Genomic DNA, 18,512 nt, shown 5'->3' on the forward strand with positions numbered 1-18,512 from the left:
TATTACAGTCACTACTTGATGCAAGGATTGCATCTTCTGATTGACCCCATGTGCACGCATGAAGCCATTCCTTCCAACTCTGTATCTTTTACCCCGAAGTACAGGCATTGTCAGAAGAATGTTCTCTACTTCCTGCATAGCATTCTATCTGAAACGTGTAGTGAAAACACACGTTATAAAAGACCTGGTTAAACCAAGATCCTCATCTTGAGCTGGCTCAGGATTCAGGTTATTCAGTATTCAGACCCACGTGGATTCTGGGAAACTTTTTAAACACGTGGCTAAGTTTGCCCTCCATAGACACTGCCTATGCGCGGTGTGGCTTATTCTAGAGATTTTAATGAAAAGGGAACACTGTTTGTAAAGCCCAGAAACAGGACCAATACTTGAAAAAATCCACTTTTAAAACACCCATCATTTCATCACAAGTATTATTCCATCCTGGCTCTTGCTTCTGCCTAATGAATGGAAGGAATTTGCTTCTTAGCTTGTTGCCTTTTGATATGCTTCTTGGAAGATTTTCTCTGTTTAAGCTGGGTGTCTATGGCAGTGTAAATGCGATTTTAACGCATAAGAATCTCTCCTTGTCCATGCACCACCTCCTTGCATTCCCCCTCCCTTTCGAGAGGTTCAAATCATCGGGACAGTCCCACAGTTAGGGGCCACTGACAGTGATTAATGGTAGAGTAGGTTCCAAGAGATGCTTGGCTCTTAAGAAAAGCTCTATCCAATGGGCTGGGAATGGGAGTAGGTTCCATCTAGTCCTAGGGCAGTTTGGCTGCAGTACAGAATACTAACACCAGATGGGCAGTCTGCTACTATATCAATGCTCAGGGTGTTATTTCAGCAACCGCACTTCATATTTTCGACCTTGCAATTCCTTGAGTTTTGTTTTAAAAGATATTGCAGACATTATGTGTATGTTTCAGTTGACTGGAGTCCGGGGTGAGCCCCAAGGACAAAATACCTACTTTCTTTTTAGTTATGTAATGTGGGTGGGTAAGTAAAGGTGAATGGCATCTAGGGAGTGGGTTTATTTTCCTCATTCATGATTTAAAACCACTGAAGATGAGAAACACCTTGGCCTAGTAGGTAGAGGATGAATCTAGGAGTCAGAAGGATCTGGGTGCTAATTCTGGCTCCACCACTTGTCTCCTGTGTGACCTTGGGCAAGTCACTTCATTTCCCAGTGCTTAGAACAGTGTTTGGCACATAGTAAGTGCTTAAAAAATGCCATTATTATTATTATTCTCCGGGCCTCAGTTACCTCATCTGTAAAATGGAGATTAAGACTGTGAGCCCCATGTGGGACAGGGACTGTGTCCAACCTGATTATCTTGTATCTACCCCAGCACTTAGAAAAGTGCTTGACACACAGTAAGCGCTTAACAAATACCATCATGATTATGAGTAAAGAGGCAACTGTTGCCTACTTGAATTTTCAGCCCATTCTAAGCTTAGTAGTCATTAGAAACAGGACTCCAAGCTTTCGACTTGTCCTTTCTGCTTAAAAAATAGTCCTCCAGATTCACCTGGGGAATGTTGTACCTCTGTAATCAGCCATTTAGGCATTCAGACTAAATGCTAGGCCCAAGGAGACCTCATAGTACTTTACACCCAGGGTAGGGAGCCTACATGACCCTGATCCTGACTGGTCTAGGTGTGGATAAGAGTAATGGGGTGGGACTTTCCATGGCCCACTCTTTTGGGGACCCTTGAGTCAAAGATAGTGAGCCCCCTGGCAAACACAGTGATTAGAGGTGCAGTGTGGCCTTCTGGATAGAGCCTAGACTTGGGAGTCTGGAGAACCAGGTTTGAGTCCCAGCTCTGCTGTTTTCTGTGTTCCTCTCCCACATCCCGGCAAACTCAAGTGCCACTTTGGAACTGCAGAATTCAACTCCATGAGTGCCAGGATCATGTGTACCAATTCAATTGTATTATACTCTTCTTAGGGCTTAGCTCAGTGTTCTACACGCAGTTGGTGCTCAGTTAATTCCACTGATGGGTTGATTGACCGATTGATAATGAGGGAGGCTGGCTGCTTCAAATAAAAGTCCAGACATATAAATGTCCAGCAGACCAGCTGAAAACTAGACAGTCTGGTTTAGAACTGGATGACTAGTCTCCCCAGTCCCACCTAGGGGAAAACAAAACAAAACAAAAAAAACTTCTGTGGTGGTCTGAGAAAGGATGAAACTGGAACCCATGATGCTGTGGAGCCTTCGGGGCAGCCTGGTTGTAATCCCTGCTTCTCCACTTGCCTGCTGTGTGACCTTGGATAAGTCACTTAATGTCTCGGTGTCTCAGGTTCCTCAATTGTTAAATGGGGATTCAGTATTTGTTCTCCCTCCCCCATAGACTGTGAGCCCCATGCGGGACAGAGACTGTGTCTGACCTGATGATCTTGTATGTAGCCCGGCACTTAGCACACAGCGCTTAACAAATATTACAGTTATTATTGTTATTATTAGCAGTAGTTTATATTATTCCTGGAACCCAATGAAGAAACAAAACAAAGTTGAGTGTTTGTGGGATAGACACCCTATATCCCTCCTGCTCCTTTGTAGTTCTCTCTCTTTACCAACAACAACAGCAACAACAAAGACAGAGACTGTCTTGGCCAGACTGCCCAAGCCTGCCAGCAGGTTGGAATTTCTTGGGCTGTGTCCTTCATGTTTTCCTTGTCTCTTCTGTTCTCAGCCATCTCACCCCCCGGAGCCCCTCAGTAGCTTAGTTGCCCCTCATCCCCTGCCAAAACTTGGATTAAAGAGCAATTCCTGCAGCCCACCTGCACTGTGTTTGAAGTACAATACAAATCCCATGAAGCACAAGTTGTGTCTATGTGTGTGTGTGTGTGTGTGTGTATAATAACAATAATAGGAGGACTTTCCACTTATGTAGCACCTTTCATCTAGGACTCTCAAAGTGTTTCACCAACATTAACTCATTAAAATTACAACATCCCTGCCTGCAAAGGAGGTCAGCCTTATTATACCCATTTTGCACAAGGGGAAACTGAGATACAAAGAGGTGAAGTGTTTTGCACTAGGCCACCCAGTAAGTAAATTGGACTTGAAAACCACTGATGCCTGATTTGGGTTTTCACCATGGTAGGAAGGGAAGTTCTAAGCCTGGTGCCATTAGGGTGTCCCTGGGCTAAAATTTTAGGGTTATTCTTCCACACTTGTCAGATGAATGGCATAATACCAGAGGAAGTTCAGAGAAGGTGTTCTGAGAATGAATTCCCTTTGTGAAATTCTTCATTCTTTCTAATCGGAGTTATCTTCAATCTCAATGAAGAGTTTGAAACTTCCTTAACTGGTACCACTTCCATGATCCAAACCACCCAAATAAAATACCGCTGCATGGTTAGAAGCAAACATAAAAGGTTTTGCTATAATTATTATTGTTGCATTTCTTATTCACTTATTATTGCCCAGACACTACTAAGCACTGAGGTAGAAACAAGATAATCAGGTTGGAAACAGTTCCTGTCCCACATGGGGTTCACAGTACGAGGGGGAGAAGAACATTATATTTGAGGAAAATGAGGCACAGAGAAGTTAGATTACTTGCCTAAGGTCACACGGCGGCAAGTAGTAGAGTGGGGATTAGAACCCAGGTCCTCTGACTACCAGGCCTGTGCTCCTTCCACTAGGCCACCTAAAACTCAACAAAACTTTCTTGCTTGCTTGAACCGATATTACTAGGACAAACACCTAGATTATGAGCCTCTTCAGAACCTGGAACTACGTCTATTTCCCACCCATGTACTTTGGCACATAGTAAGTGCTTCATAAATACTATTTACTACTAACACAAATCGACCAAAAAAAAGTGGAATTAATAAAACAAGGTTAAGAACGTTTCTTCTCTACTCCTCAAAAAATAAATACGCTGTTAAACAAGGGCAGTCTTTGTATTCCACATTTAATACGCAGTTTTTGACCCACAGAGCGCTAAGCTTGGAAATAAATTGTGGGATTTTCTTCAACATTGAAGACCAACTTTCAGATTTACTTGAGAACTTGTCTGATCTAGTCTGCCCACCTGGTTTTTGCTTTGATATCCCGAACATTATCATAACTTTTATTGTCTTTACTTGTCAGTCAAGCCCACTTCACTAAATTACTTTCATTTATACATCCTCTCCTGCTATTTTGGTTGATCATCATCTAAGATTTAAGGTGAAAACTTTTCTTCTGTTTGACAGGATGGGAGGTGAAAATTACTATGTGAACAGAAAACTACAGGTTACATAAATAATATGTCATTGTATATCACCTAGTGGAGCTTAAATCAATTCATTAGTTAGTATAAACCTTTTGTGTGCTCTTTAACTATATCGTATCAAAGTTGATTGCATACATTTTAAGTTTCTTTTCTTCTGGTTTTTTTTTTTTTTGACATCAGCTTTCCTGCTCCTAATGCTCTTCAGCTGAATGTATTTCTAAAGATTGTTTTTCTTTCTTAGGGGCTTGGTTTACATTTTTCCCTTCACTTTTGAGCACATCCCTAGCCCTGGGCTAAAGTATTCATTTTGTTCATGGAAGGTAGAAGCAGACATATGCCTCACTTTTCAGGGAGTGAAAGGCAAGCTGAGATACGCTGGATTCATAAAAGAGACACTGAAAAGCAGCTGGCTGACTCAGACTTCACTTGCTACTTTCAAGTTGTCGAACAGCAAAAGTTTTTCTATTATCTAGTTGGACAGTTTATACTTAAATCAAAAAGCTGTTTCCCTTGTGCATGCTGGCGTGATGTTTTTGTTCCCAGCAATGATAGTTTAGGGGGTTGTAGTTATGTGATGTGAAATACCCAACCTGAGGATTGCCCCCAAAAAGATTTGAAAGGCTTGGAGAGTTTTGAGGTTTTCTTAGGTATAAACAGAAAGAGAGGAAAGACTATTAGATCTTTGGGTATAGGAATGAGGTGTTTTTTTTTAATGGTACTTGTTAAGTGCTTATTGTGTGCCAGGCACTGTTCTAAGTACTGGGGTAGTTAGAAGTTAATCAGTTTGGACATAATCCCTGTTCCTCATAGGGATCACATTCTCAATCCCTATTTTAAGATGAAGTAATTGAGGCACAGAGAAGTGAAGTGACTTGCCCAAGGCCATAGAGCAGGCACGTGGTGGAGCTGGCATTAGAATCCAGGTCCTTCTGACTCCCAGGTCCATGCTCTATCCACTAGGCCATGCTTCTGTTTACTGTTATTATCGTAATCTCCCAAGTGCTTAGTACAGTGTTCTGCACACAGTAAGCACTCAGTAAATATGATTGAGTGAATGATAGTCAAATACCAGGAAATACAGGAAAACCAAAGTTTTCCTAAACTTTTCATCTTAAGACAAGGGAAAGGTGCAGTGGGTGGCATTTTGAGATAATTAAAGATAGCAATCTATTTACTTAGATTTTCAAATCAGACCACTACCTTTCTCTACACTGAATTGTTTGAACGATGAAGGGAAATTCAGAATTATGGCTACTGCTTGAATGTAAGCTTGTCGTGGTCAGGACCATGTCTTCCAACTCTGTTTTACTGTACTCTTCCAACCTCTTAGTACAATGCTCTGCACACAATGAGAGCTCTATAAATACCTTGATTAATTGATTGATTAATTAAGGCAGGTTGATCTGTCAGCCAATCACGAACTTATTTAATGAGCAGTCACGGGGAGTAGAACGTAAGCCTGAGTGCTTGATTGAGTCCACGCTTTGATGGAGAAATTTAACCTTTTAGGATCATTTTTGATGAATTTTATCTGTTCAGAAATTTTTTTGCCCTGACTCTCTGCTCTGGTCTTCTGACCTGCAGTTGGAAAATCTTAGACTTTTCCAATGGGCATTAAAGGTGGGAATTTTTTTTGTTTGGGATATGATGATCTAGGGTTTGTGGGGGGAGGGGAATCCCTGACTTTGGGCTATGAACTTTTGTGGGTCTGGCCCTTTTTTCTCCAACAGGTGGATGGAGATAATTGGCAGGAGTTTTTGGAATTCTCTCCAGGGGAAGCTCTCAGGTATAGTTATGACTGTATTATTACCTGTTTTGGTCTGAACTTGTCTTGTTTCTTGGGTAGAAGAATAGAAAGCTGGTGAACTACATGTCTCCATGTACTGACTGGTTATCTAGAGCAGGATTTGCTCAGATAATTAAAGCAAAATGAGGCCATCTCCTGATCAAGCTGACCAACTTCATTTCTTTGGTTCTATCCTAACTTTCAATATTTAAATTGGATTGGGTCTCACTTAATTTGGATAACCAACTTCCAACTCTTGTAGTCCATCAAGGTGAAAAGTGACAGACAGCCATTCTGGCTTTGTGAGAAGTCAGAGCCAACTTCCATGGACTCTGTTCTTCCTGGAAGATGTCAATTCAGATCTGATATTCCACTATTGGATTATTTCTGTGAAAGGGAGACTGGCACCTTGACTTGAGTCATAGCTGGAAGTCCCTGTTAAATAAAACTGTAGCAAAGTCCATTCTGGGAGAACTGTGCTGCTGCTGATTAGTTTAGTGGAAATATTATTTACTGTGTACTTATATGTTAGATCCCAAGCAAAACATCAAACAGTTGTATTTATTGAGCAATTACTCTGTGCAGCTCACTGTATTAAGTGGTTGGAAAAGTACATTGTAACAGAGTTGGTAGACACCATGGACATTGTGCTTGCATCTAAGCAAGCAAATTGTCCAGATAATTTGGACTCTCTACAAGCTATCTGACCCATCTAGATATTGGGCTTAATTCATCTAAATATTTTATGGTTTGGATTTTTTTTTTGCTTAAAATACTTGGATCACTCTCACTAAAGTGTGTATGTAACCCTCAGTTATATGGCTCCAATTCTTATGGCCTTTGAAGACCGATCTGTTGCTCCCAAGGGGAGTTGGCAAACACAGTCTTTCTTCTCTTATGTTTTTGCTTTTCCTCTTCTCCCATCCCCAACCACATACTTTCCATATAATGATTTATTTTCTCTGATGAGCTAAGCAACCGGAGATCTTCGTGACCCAAGGCTCATTGCTTGTCACATCTAGAAGTAATGCAATCTGGACTCTCTTTTGGGCATTTATCACCTCCGCTCTCCCCTGGACTGAATTCTCTTCCTCATTTCCTGCCTTAAACCGGGTGGGTGAGCATTGTTGAATGGTGATGGAAATAGTAATTTTGGGGAGTGGGTGAGTGATACTTTTTTATAGTTTTCATACTAGATGCTATATGGGAAAGCTCAACATTCCTCAGATGGGATAATTGCTTAGTCCTTTTTTTCCTGGAGAGTCTAAATTGTCTTACGAACTAATTACATACTCACCTGATTGTTAAAGGCTCCAGGTAAGGCAGCTGGTGAGGATAACTCCTAACCCCCACTTATCTAAACTAGCAAGACAATAAATAAAAGCAGAAAGGAAAACACTTTCCATGATCTGATTTGGTCATCTTCCTGGTGAAACTGCTTAATCTGAAGTCATGTCTAATGGTCAGAACCTGTGGCTAGATCTGTGAATCAGCCATAAAAATACTGGGGGAATAGGAGATAATAACAACTGTAACTATGGTATTTGTTAGATCCCTGCTCTATGTCAAGAGCTGTGCTAAGACCTAGACTAGATAAAAGATAATCAGGTCCAATACAATCCCTGCCCTACATGGGGATCACAATCTAAGGGATAAGATGAGCAAACTGAGGACCCTGAAAAGTTAAAGTGACTTACCCAAGGACACATAGCAGGCAAGTGGTAGAGCTGGGATTAGAATCCATGCCTTCTTCCCACTACTCAATAACATTTAGGGCCTGCCCACCCACTGCCATATCAAACAGAAACTCCTTATCATTGACTTGAAAGCACTCAATCACCTTGCCCTTTCCCACTGATTTCCTAGTACAACTCAGGATGCTCACTTTGCTCTTCTAATGCCAACCTACTTAACATACCTTGACCTAGTCTATCTCTTTGCCAACCCTTCACCCATGCCTGCTCTGGTCTGAAACTCCCTCCCACTTCTTGCCTGACAGACTACCACTCTCACTTGCTTCAAAGTCTTATTTAAAATCACATTGTCTTCAAGAAGCCTTCCCCAACTAAACCCTCATTTCCCCTTCTCCATCTTCCTTCCATGCCACTCTTGCGGTTGGATTTATACCCATTACTCACCCCAATGCACATGTCTTTAATTTAATATCCATCTCCCCTGCGAAACTGTAAACTCATTCTGGGCAGGGAACGTGTTTGCCAACTCAGCTGTACTATGTGTAACCAAGTGCTCAGTACAATGCTTTGCACACAGTAAGTACTCAATAAATACCACTGATGATCAATGAGGCACAAGGTAAGTTCTCAGTAAATAAGATTGACTGATAGATTGCCTTCCGGGCCTGTGCTCTTTCCACTAGGCTTCCCAGAACAACAGGGAGGGGGGGAAAAAGAAAGGCAAAGAATGAGCTTTCATTAAGTATTACACTGGAATGGATGTTAGAGTCTTGAGTGAGTCAACGCATTTTAATTGGAGAATGGCGGGTAGCAGTCAGAGGATCCTATGTTAGCCTCTGAGTTGTTGAGTCATCTGGAGTCAATCACAAGACTTCCCTATGCCTCTGTTTCCCCTCTGCCCAAGGAAGTTACTCATTTGCCTGCTGCAACTGTTAACATTGAGAGTCAGTTTGAAGCACATTCAAATATAAAAGACTAAATCAATTCCAGGGAGTGAACAAACTAAAATTATAGCACCCTTGGAAATAATATACCAGCCTCCCCATCTCTCTTTCTGACCCTCCTTCTTCCGGAGGAAGACAGGTGTTATAGGTGTTACAGTCAATGAAATCCACTTCCTTACTACTTCCTTGCCAAAAATTGCTACTCCATGACTGCAATGTGGACTAGGCACAGGAAGAGGAATATGAGGGAATTTAAGTTGTTGACTTAAAAGGTCTTGGTTTAGGAATAATTTAAAAAGGGGCCATTTGAATCCCAACACCTTGGTTCAAAAGACATACGAAAATATATTTGTTGACTGGTTTTGTCCTGGTTGGCCTTTCCAGCAAGCTTGACCTCATTTTCATGGGACTAACCCCTTGACCCTGCTCTCATGGCACCAGCCCCAGATTCTTTGCTCTGTGGTATGGCATTTTTCCCCTGAAGGATTTCCTCATGCCATTAGCATGCCGCCCAGGACACAGCTCCACAGGGCCCATTCCTGCCACCTAGCCAAACCCCTCTTCCTCATTTACACAAAGTCTTCTACTTTCCTTCCCGTGTTAATGACTTCTCCTTAGACGCACGACTCCCCAATGTTTTATGTGAAGCATGGGGGGTGGTTCTCCCATTCCTGGGTACCTTTCACCCACAATCTCTGGCCTCACCATCTCCTCTCCCTGGCTGTCGGCTCTTCTGTTCCTCTGCAGCTGCTTCGCCTGTAGCTATTATTCTTTCCCCACCAGGCTCTCTCTCCTCCAGCAGGTGACTCTTTTACTCTTTTCAATTCTTCAACCTTCAAATATTCTTCTCTCTCTTTTTTGTTTTTTTTTTGTTGTTGTTCTTTCTTTCCTAGGATCAGGTGATTCGTCTAGGGGAGAGCTGCAGGTGCCTTCGCCCCCATATCCTCTCCCACTCCTGGTCTGCCGAATCTGGATGCTGCCTGCTTGACAGTGGAACCTGCCAAAAGACTATAAAAGCCAGGGAAAACTGTCGAAGTCTCCCTGGTATAGCTGGCCCTTGTGAAGAACCCTGCTCCCCTGCCCCTAGTCTTGATAACTCTCATTTCTCCTCTGTACCCCCTTTTGTGTCTCCCCTGCCTCTCTGACTGGGCAGGAAAAGCAAAATTAAGACAATGAATAAAGCCGTGAAGACAGCCAAGGACCATGAGAGGTCAACTCTTCCATCCCCCTGCCACAAGGCCTTAGGAAGCTTCTGCTCATGAGTGGCTTGTGAGTCTTCCCTTAATGAGCCCTCTAAAGACTTTGTATTGGTGGCTCTTTTATTTTTATTTTTTGTTCTCGTGGTCAGCCCTTGGCTTGGCCATATTTCTTCCTCTCCTGTTGTTTCTTATCTCTGGGAAGGATCTTTACTCTGGAAGAGAATCTTTTCCATCACCCTAACTACTGCACTTGTCTGATCTGATTTATGACTAAAGAAAGAATTCCCTTCTCTCTCTCTGTCTCTCTCTGTCTCTCTCTGTCTCTCTCTGTCTCTCTCTGTCTCTGTGTGACATGTGTGCCTTAAGCTTTTCCAAATTACACTTCCTCTTTTAGTGACTGGGCTTGTGATATCACAGTTCAATTAGGGGCACTGCCTAGGCCTCATCTTGTGCCTGGATTCAAAGAAGTGAAGAATAGTTGCCGTGAACCACAACCTGAGCTACCATGCCTTCCTATAACATTTTCAGGAGATACGGGAGGGCCGGTAGGCTCTGACCCGGAAAAAAAGCAAACCTTTAACACATAAGGCAAAAAAGCCAAATGTCTCAGGTCTTGCAGTCAAGCAGAACTTGTATTGACAAATTCCATTCAAGGAAAAGAGTTTGAAAAAGTCTTTTCTAAATTGGGGATGCAGGGCACTGTTGTATTCCCATGATTCAAGGTGCTACTGTAGCCTGTTACATAGTTATTCCAGCTTTGAACTGGAGCTCATGATTCTGTGGCTGTTGCCTCAGAATTTGGTAAAGGACTGTTTGTATTTAAAAAAATAAAACAAACTTGTAGGAAAAATGGCCATAAAAGGTGGTGGGGAAATCGTCTGCTGATCATTTTATAAAATAATTAGGTTTGCAATGGCATTTACTTTTGTTAAACAAATAGACACACTACAGTTATGCTAATAGGGAAGATACATTATGCCCAGAAGTGCAGGTTAGGAATAGACCTGGAAAGAGACAGTTCCTGACTTCTGATGCACAATTGAAGCTTGAAGAGTCTTCATTAAAATAGATCCGTGCATAATGTAGCCTGACTTCTGATTTCCAGAAGCAACCTGTAAACAAAACCACAAGCTTGCCCACAGAGATGAACTTCCATTTTCTTTTTCAGGGGTGCTTTTAGTCACACAAATCATCAAATAAAAAGAGTAACTTGGCAGCAAACATTCCAGTGTCCTTCGTTGATTGGCTGGCTTCCTGGCCTGCCACCTGTTCCAGTGTCTTTGGAAGAGTAGGCTTTTGCTGGTTTTTCTGCTCTTGCAGATACCTGCTTTACGTTTGTTTTGAGAAGAAATCATTGCATGTACAGGTGGTTTGGGGCTGAGATGTGCTGTTTACGGCAGATTAGCGAGTCTGAGGTTGCCATCCGCTTTGGCACCGGCTCCTAGCTCCAGGAAACAGCAACGCCATGCTCACAAAGCATGAGGCTCTGAAGTACATTTTTTGAATTACATTTGCAAATCCGTCTGGGGAGAACTCGAAACAAGGTTTGCTCAGAACTCCGGCTCCAACTCAACAACTCTCCAGGCTGAATGGCAATTAGCAGACTGTGCTACTCAACTGACTCTCTCTCTTTTTTTTTTTGGAAAGGAAAAGGCTTGAGAACACATTAATGGGCACAACAACATCTGTGAATATCCCTCAGGCTTCCTTCTTCTAGGGAGAACACACGGTGTTTTCCCACAGAAAATGAGGGCTTGCAGGGGGTGCATGGCCCATGACTACTCCTGAAATGGGCCTGATTGAATTCTAGGCCAAAGGATCTTCTCTGAGTCCTTTCCATTTTGTTCTGCTTATTATTCATACAATCAAAAATGTGTAAAAGCCTGAGCCTTAAGCCACCGGCTTCCAGATCTTAGCCTAGTGGCCCTTGTTGTTTCCCTTTACCTTCCGTATGTTCTCTCAGCATATCTTTGGTCTCACAGTAACGGTATTCAAGTGCTTATGATGTGCCGAGCTCTGTACTAAGCACTGGGGTAGGTACAAGATCAATGGGGTAGATAGAAGTCCCTGTCCTGCATGAGGTTAACAGTCCAATAGACTCTAGACTGTAAGCTCCTCCTCTACACGGTAAGCTCCTTGTAGGCAGGGAAGGTGTCTACCTACTCTGTTATACTGTACTCTTCCAAGTGTCTAATACAGTGCTCTATACAAAAAAAGCCATCAGTAAATACGATTGATTAAATAGGAGGGTGAAGAGCTATCAAAATCCCATTTTACAGAAGAGGAAATTGAGGCACGGAGAAGTTAAGTAACTTCCCTAAGGTCATGTAGTAGGCGAGTGGCAGAACTGGGAATAGAACCCAGGTCCTCTGACTCTCAGGTCCATGCTCTTTCACTTCCTCTTTTAGTGACTGGGCTTGTGATATCACAGTTCAGCGTGGCTCAGTGGAAAGAGCATGGGCTTTGGAGTCAGAGGTCATGGGTTCGAATCCCGGCTCGGCCACTTAGCTGTGTGACTTTGGGCAAGTCACTTAACTTCTCGGTGCCTCAGTTACCTCATCTGTAAAATGGGGATTAAGACTGTGAGCCCCACGTGGGACAACCCGATTCCCCTGTGTCTACCCCAGCGCTTAGAACAGTGCTCGGCACATAGTAAGCGCTTAACAAATACCAACATTATTATTAACATTATTAGTTCAACTGGGAGCACTGCTTTGGCCTCATCTTGTGCCTGGATTCAAAAAAGTGAAAGAGCATGGGCTTGGGAGTCAGAGATCGTGGGTTCAAATCCTGGCTCTGCCACTTGTCAGCTATGTGACTGTGGTCAAGTCACTTAACTTCTCTGTGCCTCAGTTATCTCATCTGTAAAATGGGGACTAAGACTATGAGCCGCACGTGGGGCAACCTGACATCTACTCCAGTACATAGAACAGTGCTTCACAAATACCATCATTATTATTTCATTCATTCAATCCTATTTATTGAGTGCTTACTCTGTGCAAAGCACCGTACTAAGCACTTGGAAAGTACAATTCCGCAACAAAGAGAGACAATCCCTGCCCAAAACAGGCTCACAGACTAGAACCTCTAGCCCGTACTTCTTCTGGGGCTGGAGATCAATGACTGTGGCAGATTATACCATAAAACAACAACCTTAGAGGAAGCATTCATTCCATTTTAGCTTGCAAATAAATGGCCCAGACTCTCTGGATCACAAGTAAATATTTTGGCAGATATTCTCAGACTCTGTTAGGTAGAGCCTACAATGGGATATGATCCTTGGAAAAATCCTGGTGGAGTCCACTGCTGTAAGCAGAACTGCCTGCAGGGTGGGATGGAGAGGGGAAATTGCCTCTCCTCCTGCATTTTGGAGGGCTTTGCTATTCAAATGGGCTGCTGGAGCTCAGAGAGGCTAAAAGTAACAGTACAGATTGCATCTCCTGGACTCGCAAGCCCAACCTTCTTTTCGATTATTGGCTCTGCTCCTTCAATCTTCCCTGTACTCAAGCAATGGTATTTATTGAGTGCTTATCTTGTACAGAACACTATACTAAGCACTTGAGAGATTACAATACAAGAGAGTTGGCAGACACATTTCCTGCCCACAATGAGTTTACATTCTAGAGCTGCCCACTCCCTTCCCCTAGACCCATGCCATTTCCAAGATCTCACACCAGCTGATTCAATTAATCAGTCACTATGTGCTTACGGTGTGCAGAGCACTGTATTAAGTGCTTGGGAAAGTACAACATAACAGAATTGGGGGACACATTCCCTGATGACAGTGAGCTTCATCCCGGGTCCAACACTGCCTTAGGGGAACATGCTGTGTTCTCAGTCTTTTACAGCATAAGATGTATAAAGTTCTTTATAATTAATGAATCGATCAATGGTATTTGAGTGCTTACTATATGTAGAGTACTGTACTAAGCACTTGGGAGTCTATAATACAACAAAATTAGACATTTTCCCTGTCCATAATGAGCTTATAGTCTAGAGGAGGAGACAGACATTAATATGAATAAATTAGTCATTTTTCATATATTATAATATAATAATATATAACTAAAGATATGTACATAAGTGTTGTGGGGGCTGGGGGTGGGGAGAGCATCAAATGTTCAAAGATGACAGATCCAAAGACTTTATAGGTCTTTCCCAACATCTTGGGGCATCAAGTTGGAGACAGTGAGCCTGGGGTTTTGTTAGTGGTATTTTCTGCAGAATTGTATGTCTGTTGGCTTTAGTGTTTCCCTGAGGTAGAGAAAAGGATTGGAAGTTGGGGAGGGTTGAGCCCTATGTCCATCTTGATTACAGAGAGCACTGTGGTAGGGTAGAGGGTGTGACTGATTTTTTTTTCACCCACTTCCTTCCCTTCAAGTACTTCCACTCAAGGCTCAGATATTTGATCCCCTAAGTACTACGTCTCCTTGAATGGCCTCTGAGAGCATTCTTGGATACCAATGCCCCTTTGCCAACATGGAAGTAGTAGTTTCATTTTGTGTTGTGTGGGCTGTGCTCGTTTTGCCACATGAAGCAGCTCGGCCTAATGGATAGAGCATGGGCCTGGGAGTCAGATGACCAGGGTTCTAATCCCAGCTCTTCCACTTGTCTGCTGTGTGAACTTGGGAAAGACACTTCACTTCTCTGTGCCTCAGTTACCTCATCTATAAAATTGGGATTAAGAGTGTGAGCCTCATGTGGGACAGGGACTGTGTCCAACCTGATTACCTTGTATTTACTCCAGTGCTTAGAACAGTGCTTGGCACATAGTAAGCACTTAACAAATACATCATTATTATTATTATTCTATTTTCATTCAATCAATCGTATTTGAGTGCTTACTCTGTGCAAAGCACTGTACTAAGCTATGTGGCTCAGTTCCCTCTTCTGCTACCAGTTCCTCCTCCCCCTTATATGGGAGGGACTGTGAGCCCCATATGGCACTGGAGAAGTAGCGTGGCTTAGTGGAAAAAGCACAGGCTTGGGAGTCAGAGATCATGGGTTCTAATCCTGGCTCTGCCCCTTATCAACTCTGTGATTTTGGACAAGTCACTTAACTTCTCTGGGCCTTAGTTACGTCATCTGTAAAATGGGGATTAAGACTGTGAGCCCCATGTGTGACAACCTGATTACCTTGCATCTACCCCAGCACATAGAACAGTGCTTGGTGCATAGTAAGTGCTTAACAAATACCATAATTATTATTATTATTATTATTATTAGCCCAGTGCTTGGTATGTAGTAAGCATTTAACCATTACCCAATCTTGATGATGAAGGTCTAATGGACCTTATGCAGAAGTTCCCGAACCCAGAGAGTTTCTCTCTGGGAGCCTTTGAACTGTGCTCTTCTACATGGTTCTTTGCGGAAGAATACGAGTGCTGCTTCTGAGATGTGGAACTTGGCAGCAGGAGAGAGGGGGAGGTCTAAGGAGGCTAGACAGAGCTAAAATAGGGTAGCAGTACGGCTTAGTGGAAAAAGGGTGGTCCTAGAAGTCACATATCCTGAGTTTTAATACCCCACTCTGTCACTTGTCTACTATGTGACCTTGAGCAAGTCATTTGACTTCTCTGTGCCTCAGTTCCCTCATTGGCAAAAGGGGGGTTCAACGCCTGTTCTTCCTCCTTCATGCAGATCCTGATGATTTTATATTTATTCCAACATTTAGTAGAGTGCTTGGCAAATAATAAGCTCTTAATAAATACCACAATTATTATTAAAATATATCTTAAGATGTCTATTGTGGAATCTGTACCAGTCAGAGAGCAGACTATCTGAAAACTGGACTGTCCAGGATAAAATCCTGCATATGGCCTTCTTGACCCTTATCTCTCCCCCTCTTTGGGCCTCCTGCCAGTCCTCCTGGGCACAGATACCTCCTTCCTTCCTCCTCCCCTTCCTTCCCCCTAAGACAGACCTCTGCCTGATATAGTGTTTGAGGTCACTCATGCTTCCTGTGTCTGGTCATCCATTTCTCACCCGTCATCTAGGAGAGTCATGTAGGATACCTATTGCCTGTTCAAACAGGTCAAACAGAGCACTTTATCTTTTACAGGCTACACCCGGGGTCACTTAGGGACTGCAGGGTGTCTGTTGGAAAGTCAGAGGCCCCTCAGTGTCACGTCTTAAGTTATTTCCAGCAAGAATGATCAACTCATCTGAAAAGGGCCTTGGCTCACGCCCCCTTGGGCTACTCCACCCCATGGGCCTGTCATTTCTTCACGCCCTTTCCATTTGGAGGATTGTTGAAGTGGGGGTGGGTGGAGAGGGAAACAAATTAGCCTGGAAATGGTTTCATTCTAGTGAGACTAGTTTGTTCCAGAAACTCAGGTTCTGAGTTTCCCAGAAATAGGGAGTTTGTTCTCACTGAGATGGCACCCATCTTATGATGGCTGATGGTTAAAGGAACAGTCCGCTGGCCAAGGCAGTCTGATTTAATATCCCTTTCCCTGAGTGAGGGGCCCACTCTCTGATACCCTTCTGGGGACCTTGTGGAAGAATGTCTCTTGGACTTGCATTCTTCTTGCCACATTGACAGGGATTATCCACCCGGAGCATTTACACACAGCAGCTGGAGGTCTCACTCTCTGGCCTTCTCCTGAGAAGCCTCTTTTCAGTGTGGACTTTGAGAACTGCTGAAGGGTGTGTTGACTTTGAAGATTTTTTTTTTTCATTCTTGGGAAATTTCCCAGCCCTTCTCCCCTCACAGTATTACAGCTAAAATCCCAACACTTGTGGGAAATCTCCCACTATGAATTGGATCTTATCTTGGTTTCTTTTTCTTTTTTTTCATTCTGAAGCACCTTGCTCCACCTGCTTCAGGCAAGGGGGTTTCCACCTTTAAGACCTCTCATTTCTTAATGGCTGAAAAATTTTCAGGCACAAGGAGACTCTCTGATGAAAAAGCAGTTTAGTCAAAAATGGAAAAAAAAAGAACAGATAGTGATTTCTCTTTGGAGGGGTGCATATCTGAATATTTCCCTGATTGGCAGAAAGGATTCCACAGAAAGAACCTGTCCTGATGAGGCAATTATATTAAACAGGTAAATGATCCCAATACTGGACCTATTTTCCTTTCTCCTTTGATTTTTTTCCTTTTGTGGGCTTTGTCCCGGCTTTCTATCTAAGTGAAAGGTGCTGACAGACCTTGCTTGGCAGAGGATTGGAGACATAAGCAGAGTCAGTGTGTTTGCTCCCTACTCTTTTCCTTTGCCATTATTTTAATGTTGTTTTTCAATTAGTACCTGGGTACATGCCAAAGTGGAATCTTTATCACCTGGGCTATTCCTGGCCACATGTGTTCCAAGGTAGCCTGGCTCTGGCTCTCCCATCTTGGGGCCAGGGGTATTTTAGAGAGAATGCAAAACTTCTAGTAGCTTTGGGGAGAGAACCCTGCCAAGTCAATCAGTCAGTAGTATTTATTAAATGCCTTCTGTGAGCAGAGTGCCGTACTAAGCAGTTGGCAGGAAAACATTTGCTAAGAAATATTCAGTCAACTGTATTTACTGAGAGCTTACAGTGTCTGCTGAAAACTGTACTAAGCACTTGGGAGAATACAACATAACAATAAAGAGGCACATTCCCTGCCCACAGCGAGCTTAAAGATCAGGTCATTGGATTTCCTTTCAGTATCTTCATTGCCTACGAGATGCTGGTTAATGATGATGGTGATAATAATGATAACAATAATAATATTTTGGGAAGTAGGCTAGCAGTAGAGTCAGGAATAGATCCAGGATGCTTTACTTCATCTGTGATGGAGGGATTTCCCAAGTGTTGCTTTCCCGCCAAATATAGAGATGCACTTTGGGTGGCCTAAAGCATTTATAAAAAATTTATAATAAGGCTTAATGTGCTAAAGAAAGAAGAAAGGAAGTCAAGGCAACATATATAAAAGATATGTAATTCATTGCTGATTGTTGTTTTCAGGACTGATCATAAAATGAAATTCACCTGGGCCCCACCTATGAAATGGCTCTCCTCCATTGAAACTTCTGAAACCTTGGTTTAATGGTTTGAAATGAAAGAAAGAGCAGATGGACTACCTGGTGTAGTACATCAGGAAACATGAAACATCATCAATTCTAATGTAAACCTCTTGTGAGTAGAGAACTTTCTCTCTGTTGCATCGAACTCTCCCAAGCACTCAGTACAGTGCTTTGCACACAGGAACCATTCAAATAGGGATTTGGAAGAGTGTTCACTCTATATCGTGGAAGAATGTGACTTTTGCCTTTTATACAGAAGGGGTACCACTCCCTTTTGTATGGAGCGAGGCGTCCTGAGAATGTAAATGTGTGTAGGCATGGATCGACTGACCATAAAGCCGGGCTGAGGATATGCCAGGGATCACAGAGTCAGCACAAGAATGATGAATCCTACCTAAGTTTATTTTCAGGGCTTACTGAAAGTCAAGCCGGATGGGTAAGGCTGCAATCAGAGGTAATAACATTTGCTAGAGCTGTGCAGAGGTGAAGGGAGATTTGATATATTTCCGTTGGCTCCAGGCAGTAATTCAAATATTGCAAGGTTGCTGCCATCCTTAACATGATGGGAGCAAAGATAGCCTACATGACTTGGAGGATTTTTATTATATGATATTTGGGTAAACTCAGGTCATCTTATAACCCATCTCGAGAAAGTTTGAGTACCT

At 42.8% G+C, this 18,512-nt stretch overlaps 1 long non-coding RNA gene across 1 annotated transcript in view; it reads left to right on the forward strand.

Annotated features, from left to right (window-relative positions):
* LOC114809180 overlaps positions 1-9,858 on the forward strand; it is an 82,703-nt gene extending 72,845 nt beyond the window's left edge. Inside the window, exons 2-3 of the long non-coding RNA XR_003756951.2 lie at positions 5,964-6,019; positions 9,551-9,858. This is a non-coding gene — a long non-coding RNA (uncharacterized LOC114809180). The remainder of the gene's footprint in view (positions 1-5,963; positions 6,020-9,550) is intronic.
* Positions 9,859-18,512: the final 8,654 nt, after the last annotated feature.

This window comes from Ornithorhynchus anatinus, chromosome 2 (genome assembly GCF_004115215.2).
Source record: "Ornithorhynchus anatinus isolate Pmale09 chromosome 2, mOrnAna1.pri.v4, whole genome shotgun sequence".
NCBI lineage: Eukaryota > Metazoa > Chordata > Mammalia > Monotremata > Ornithorhynchidae > Ornithorhynchus > Ornithorhynchus anatinus.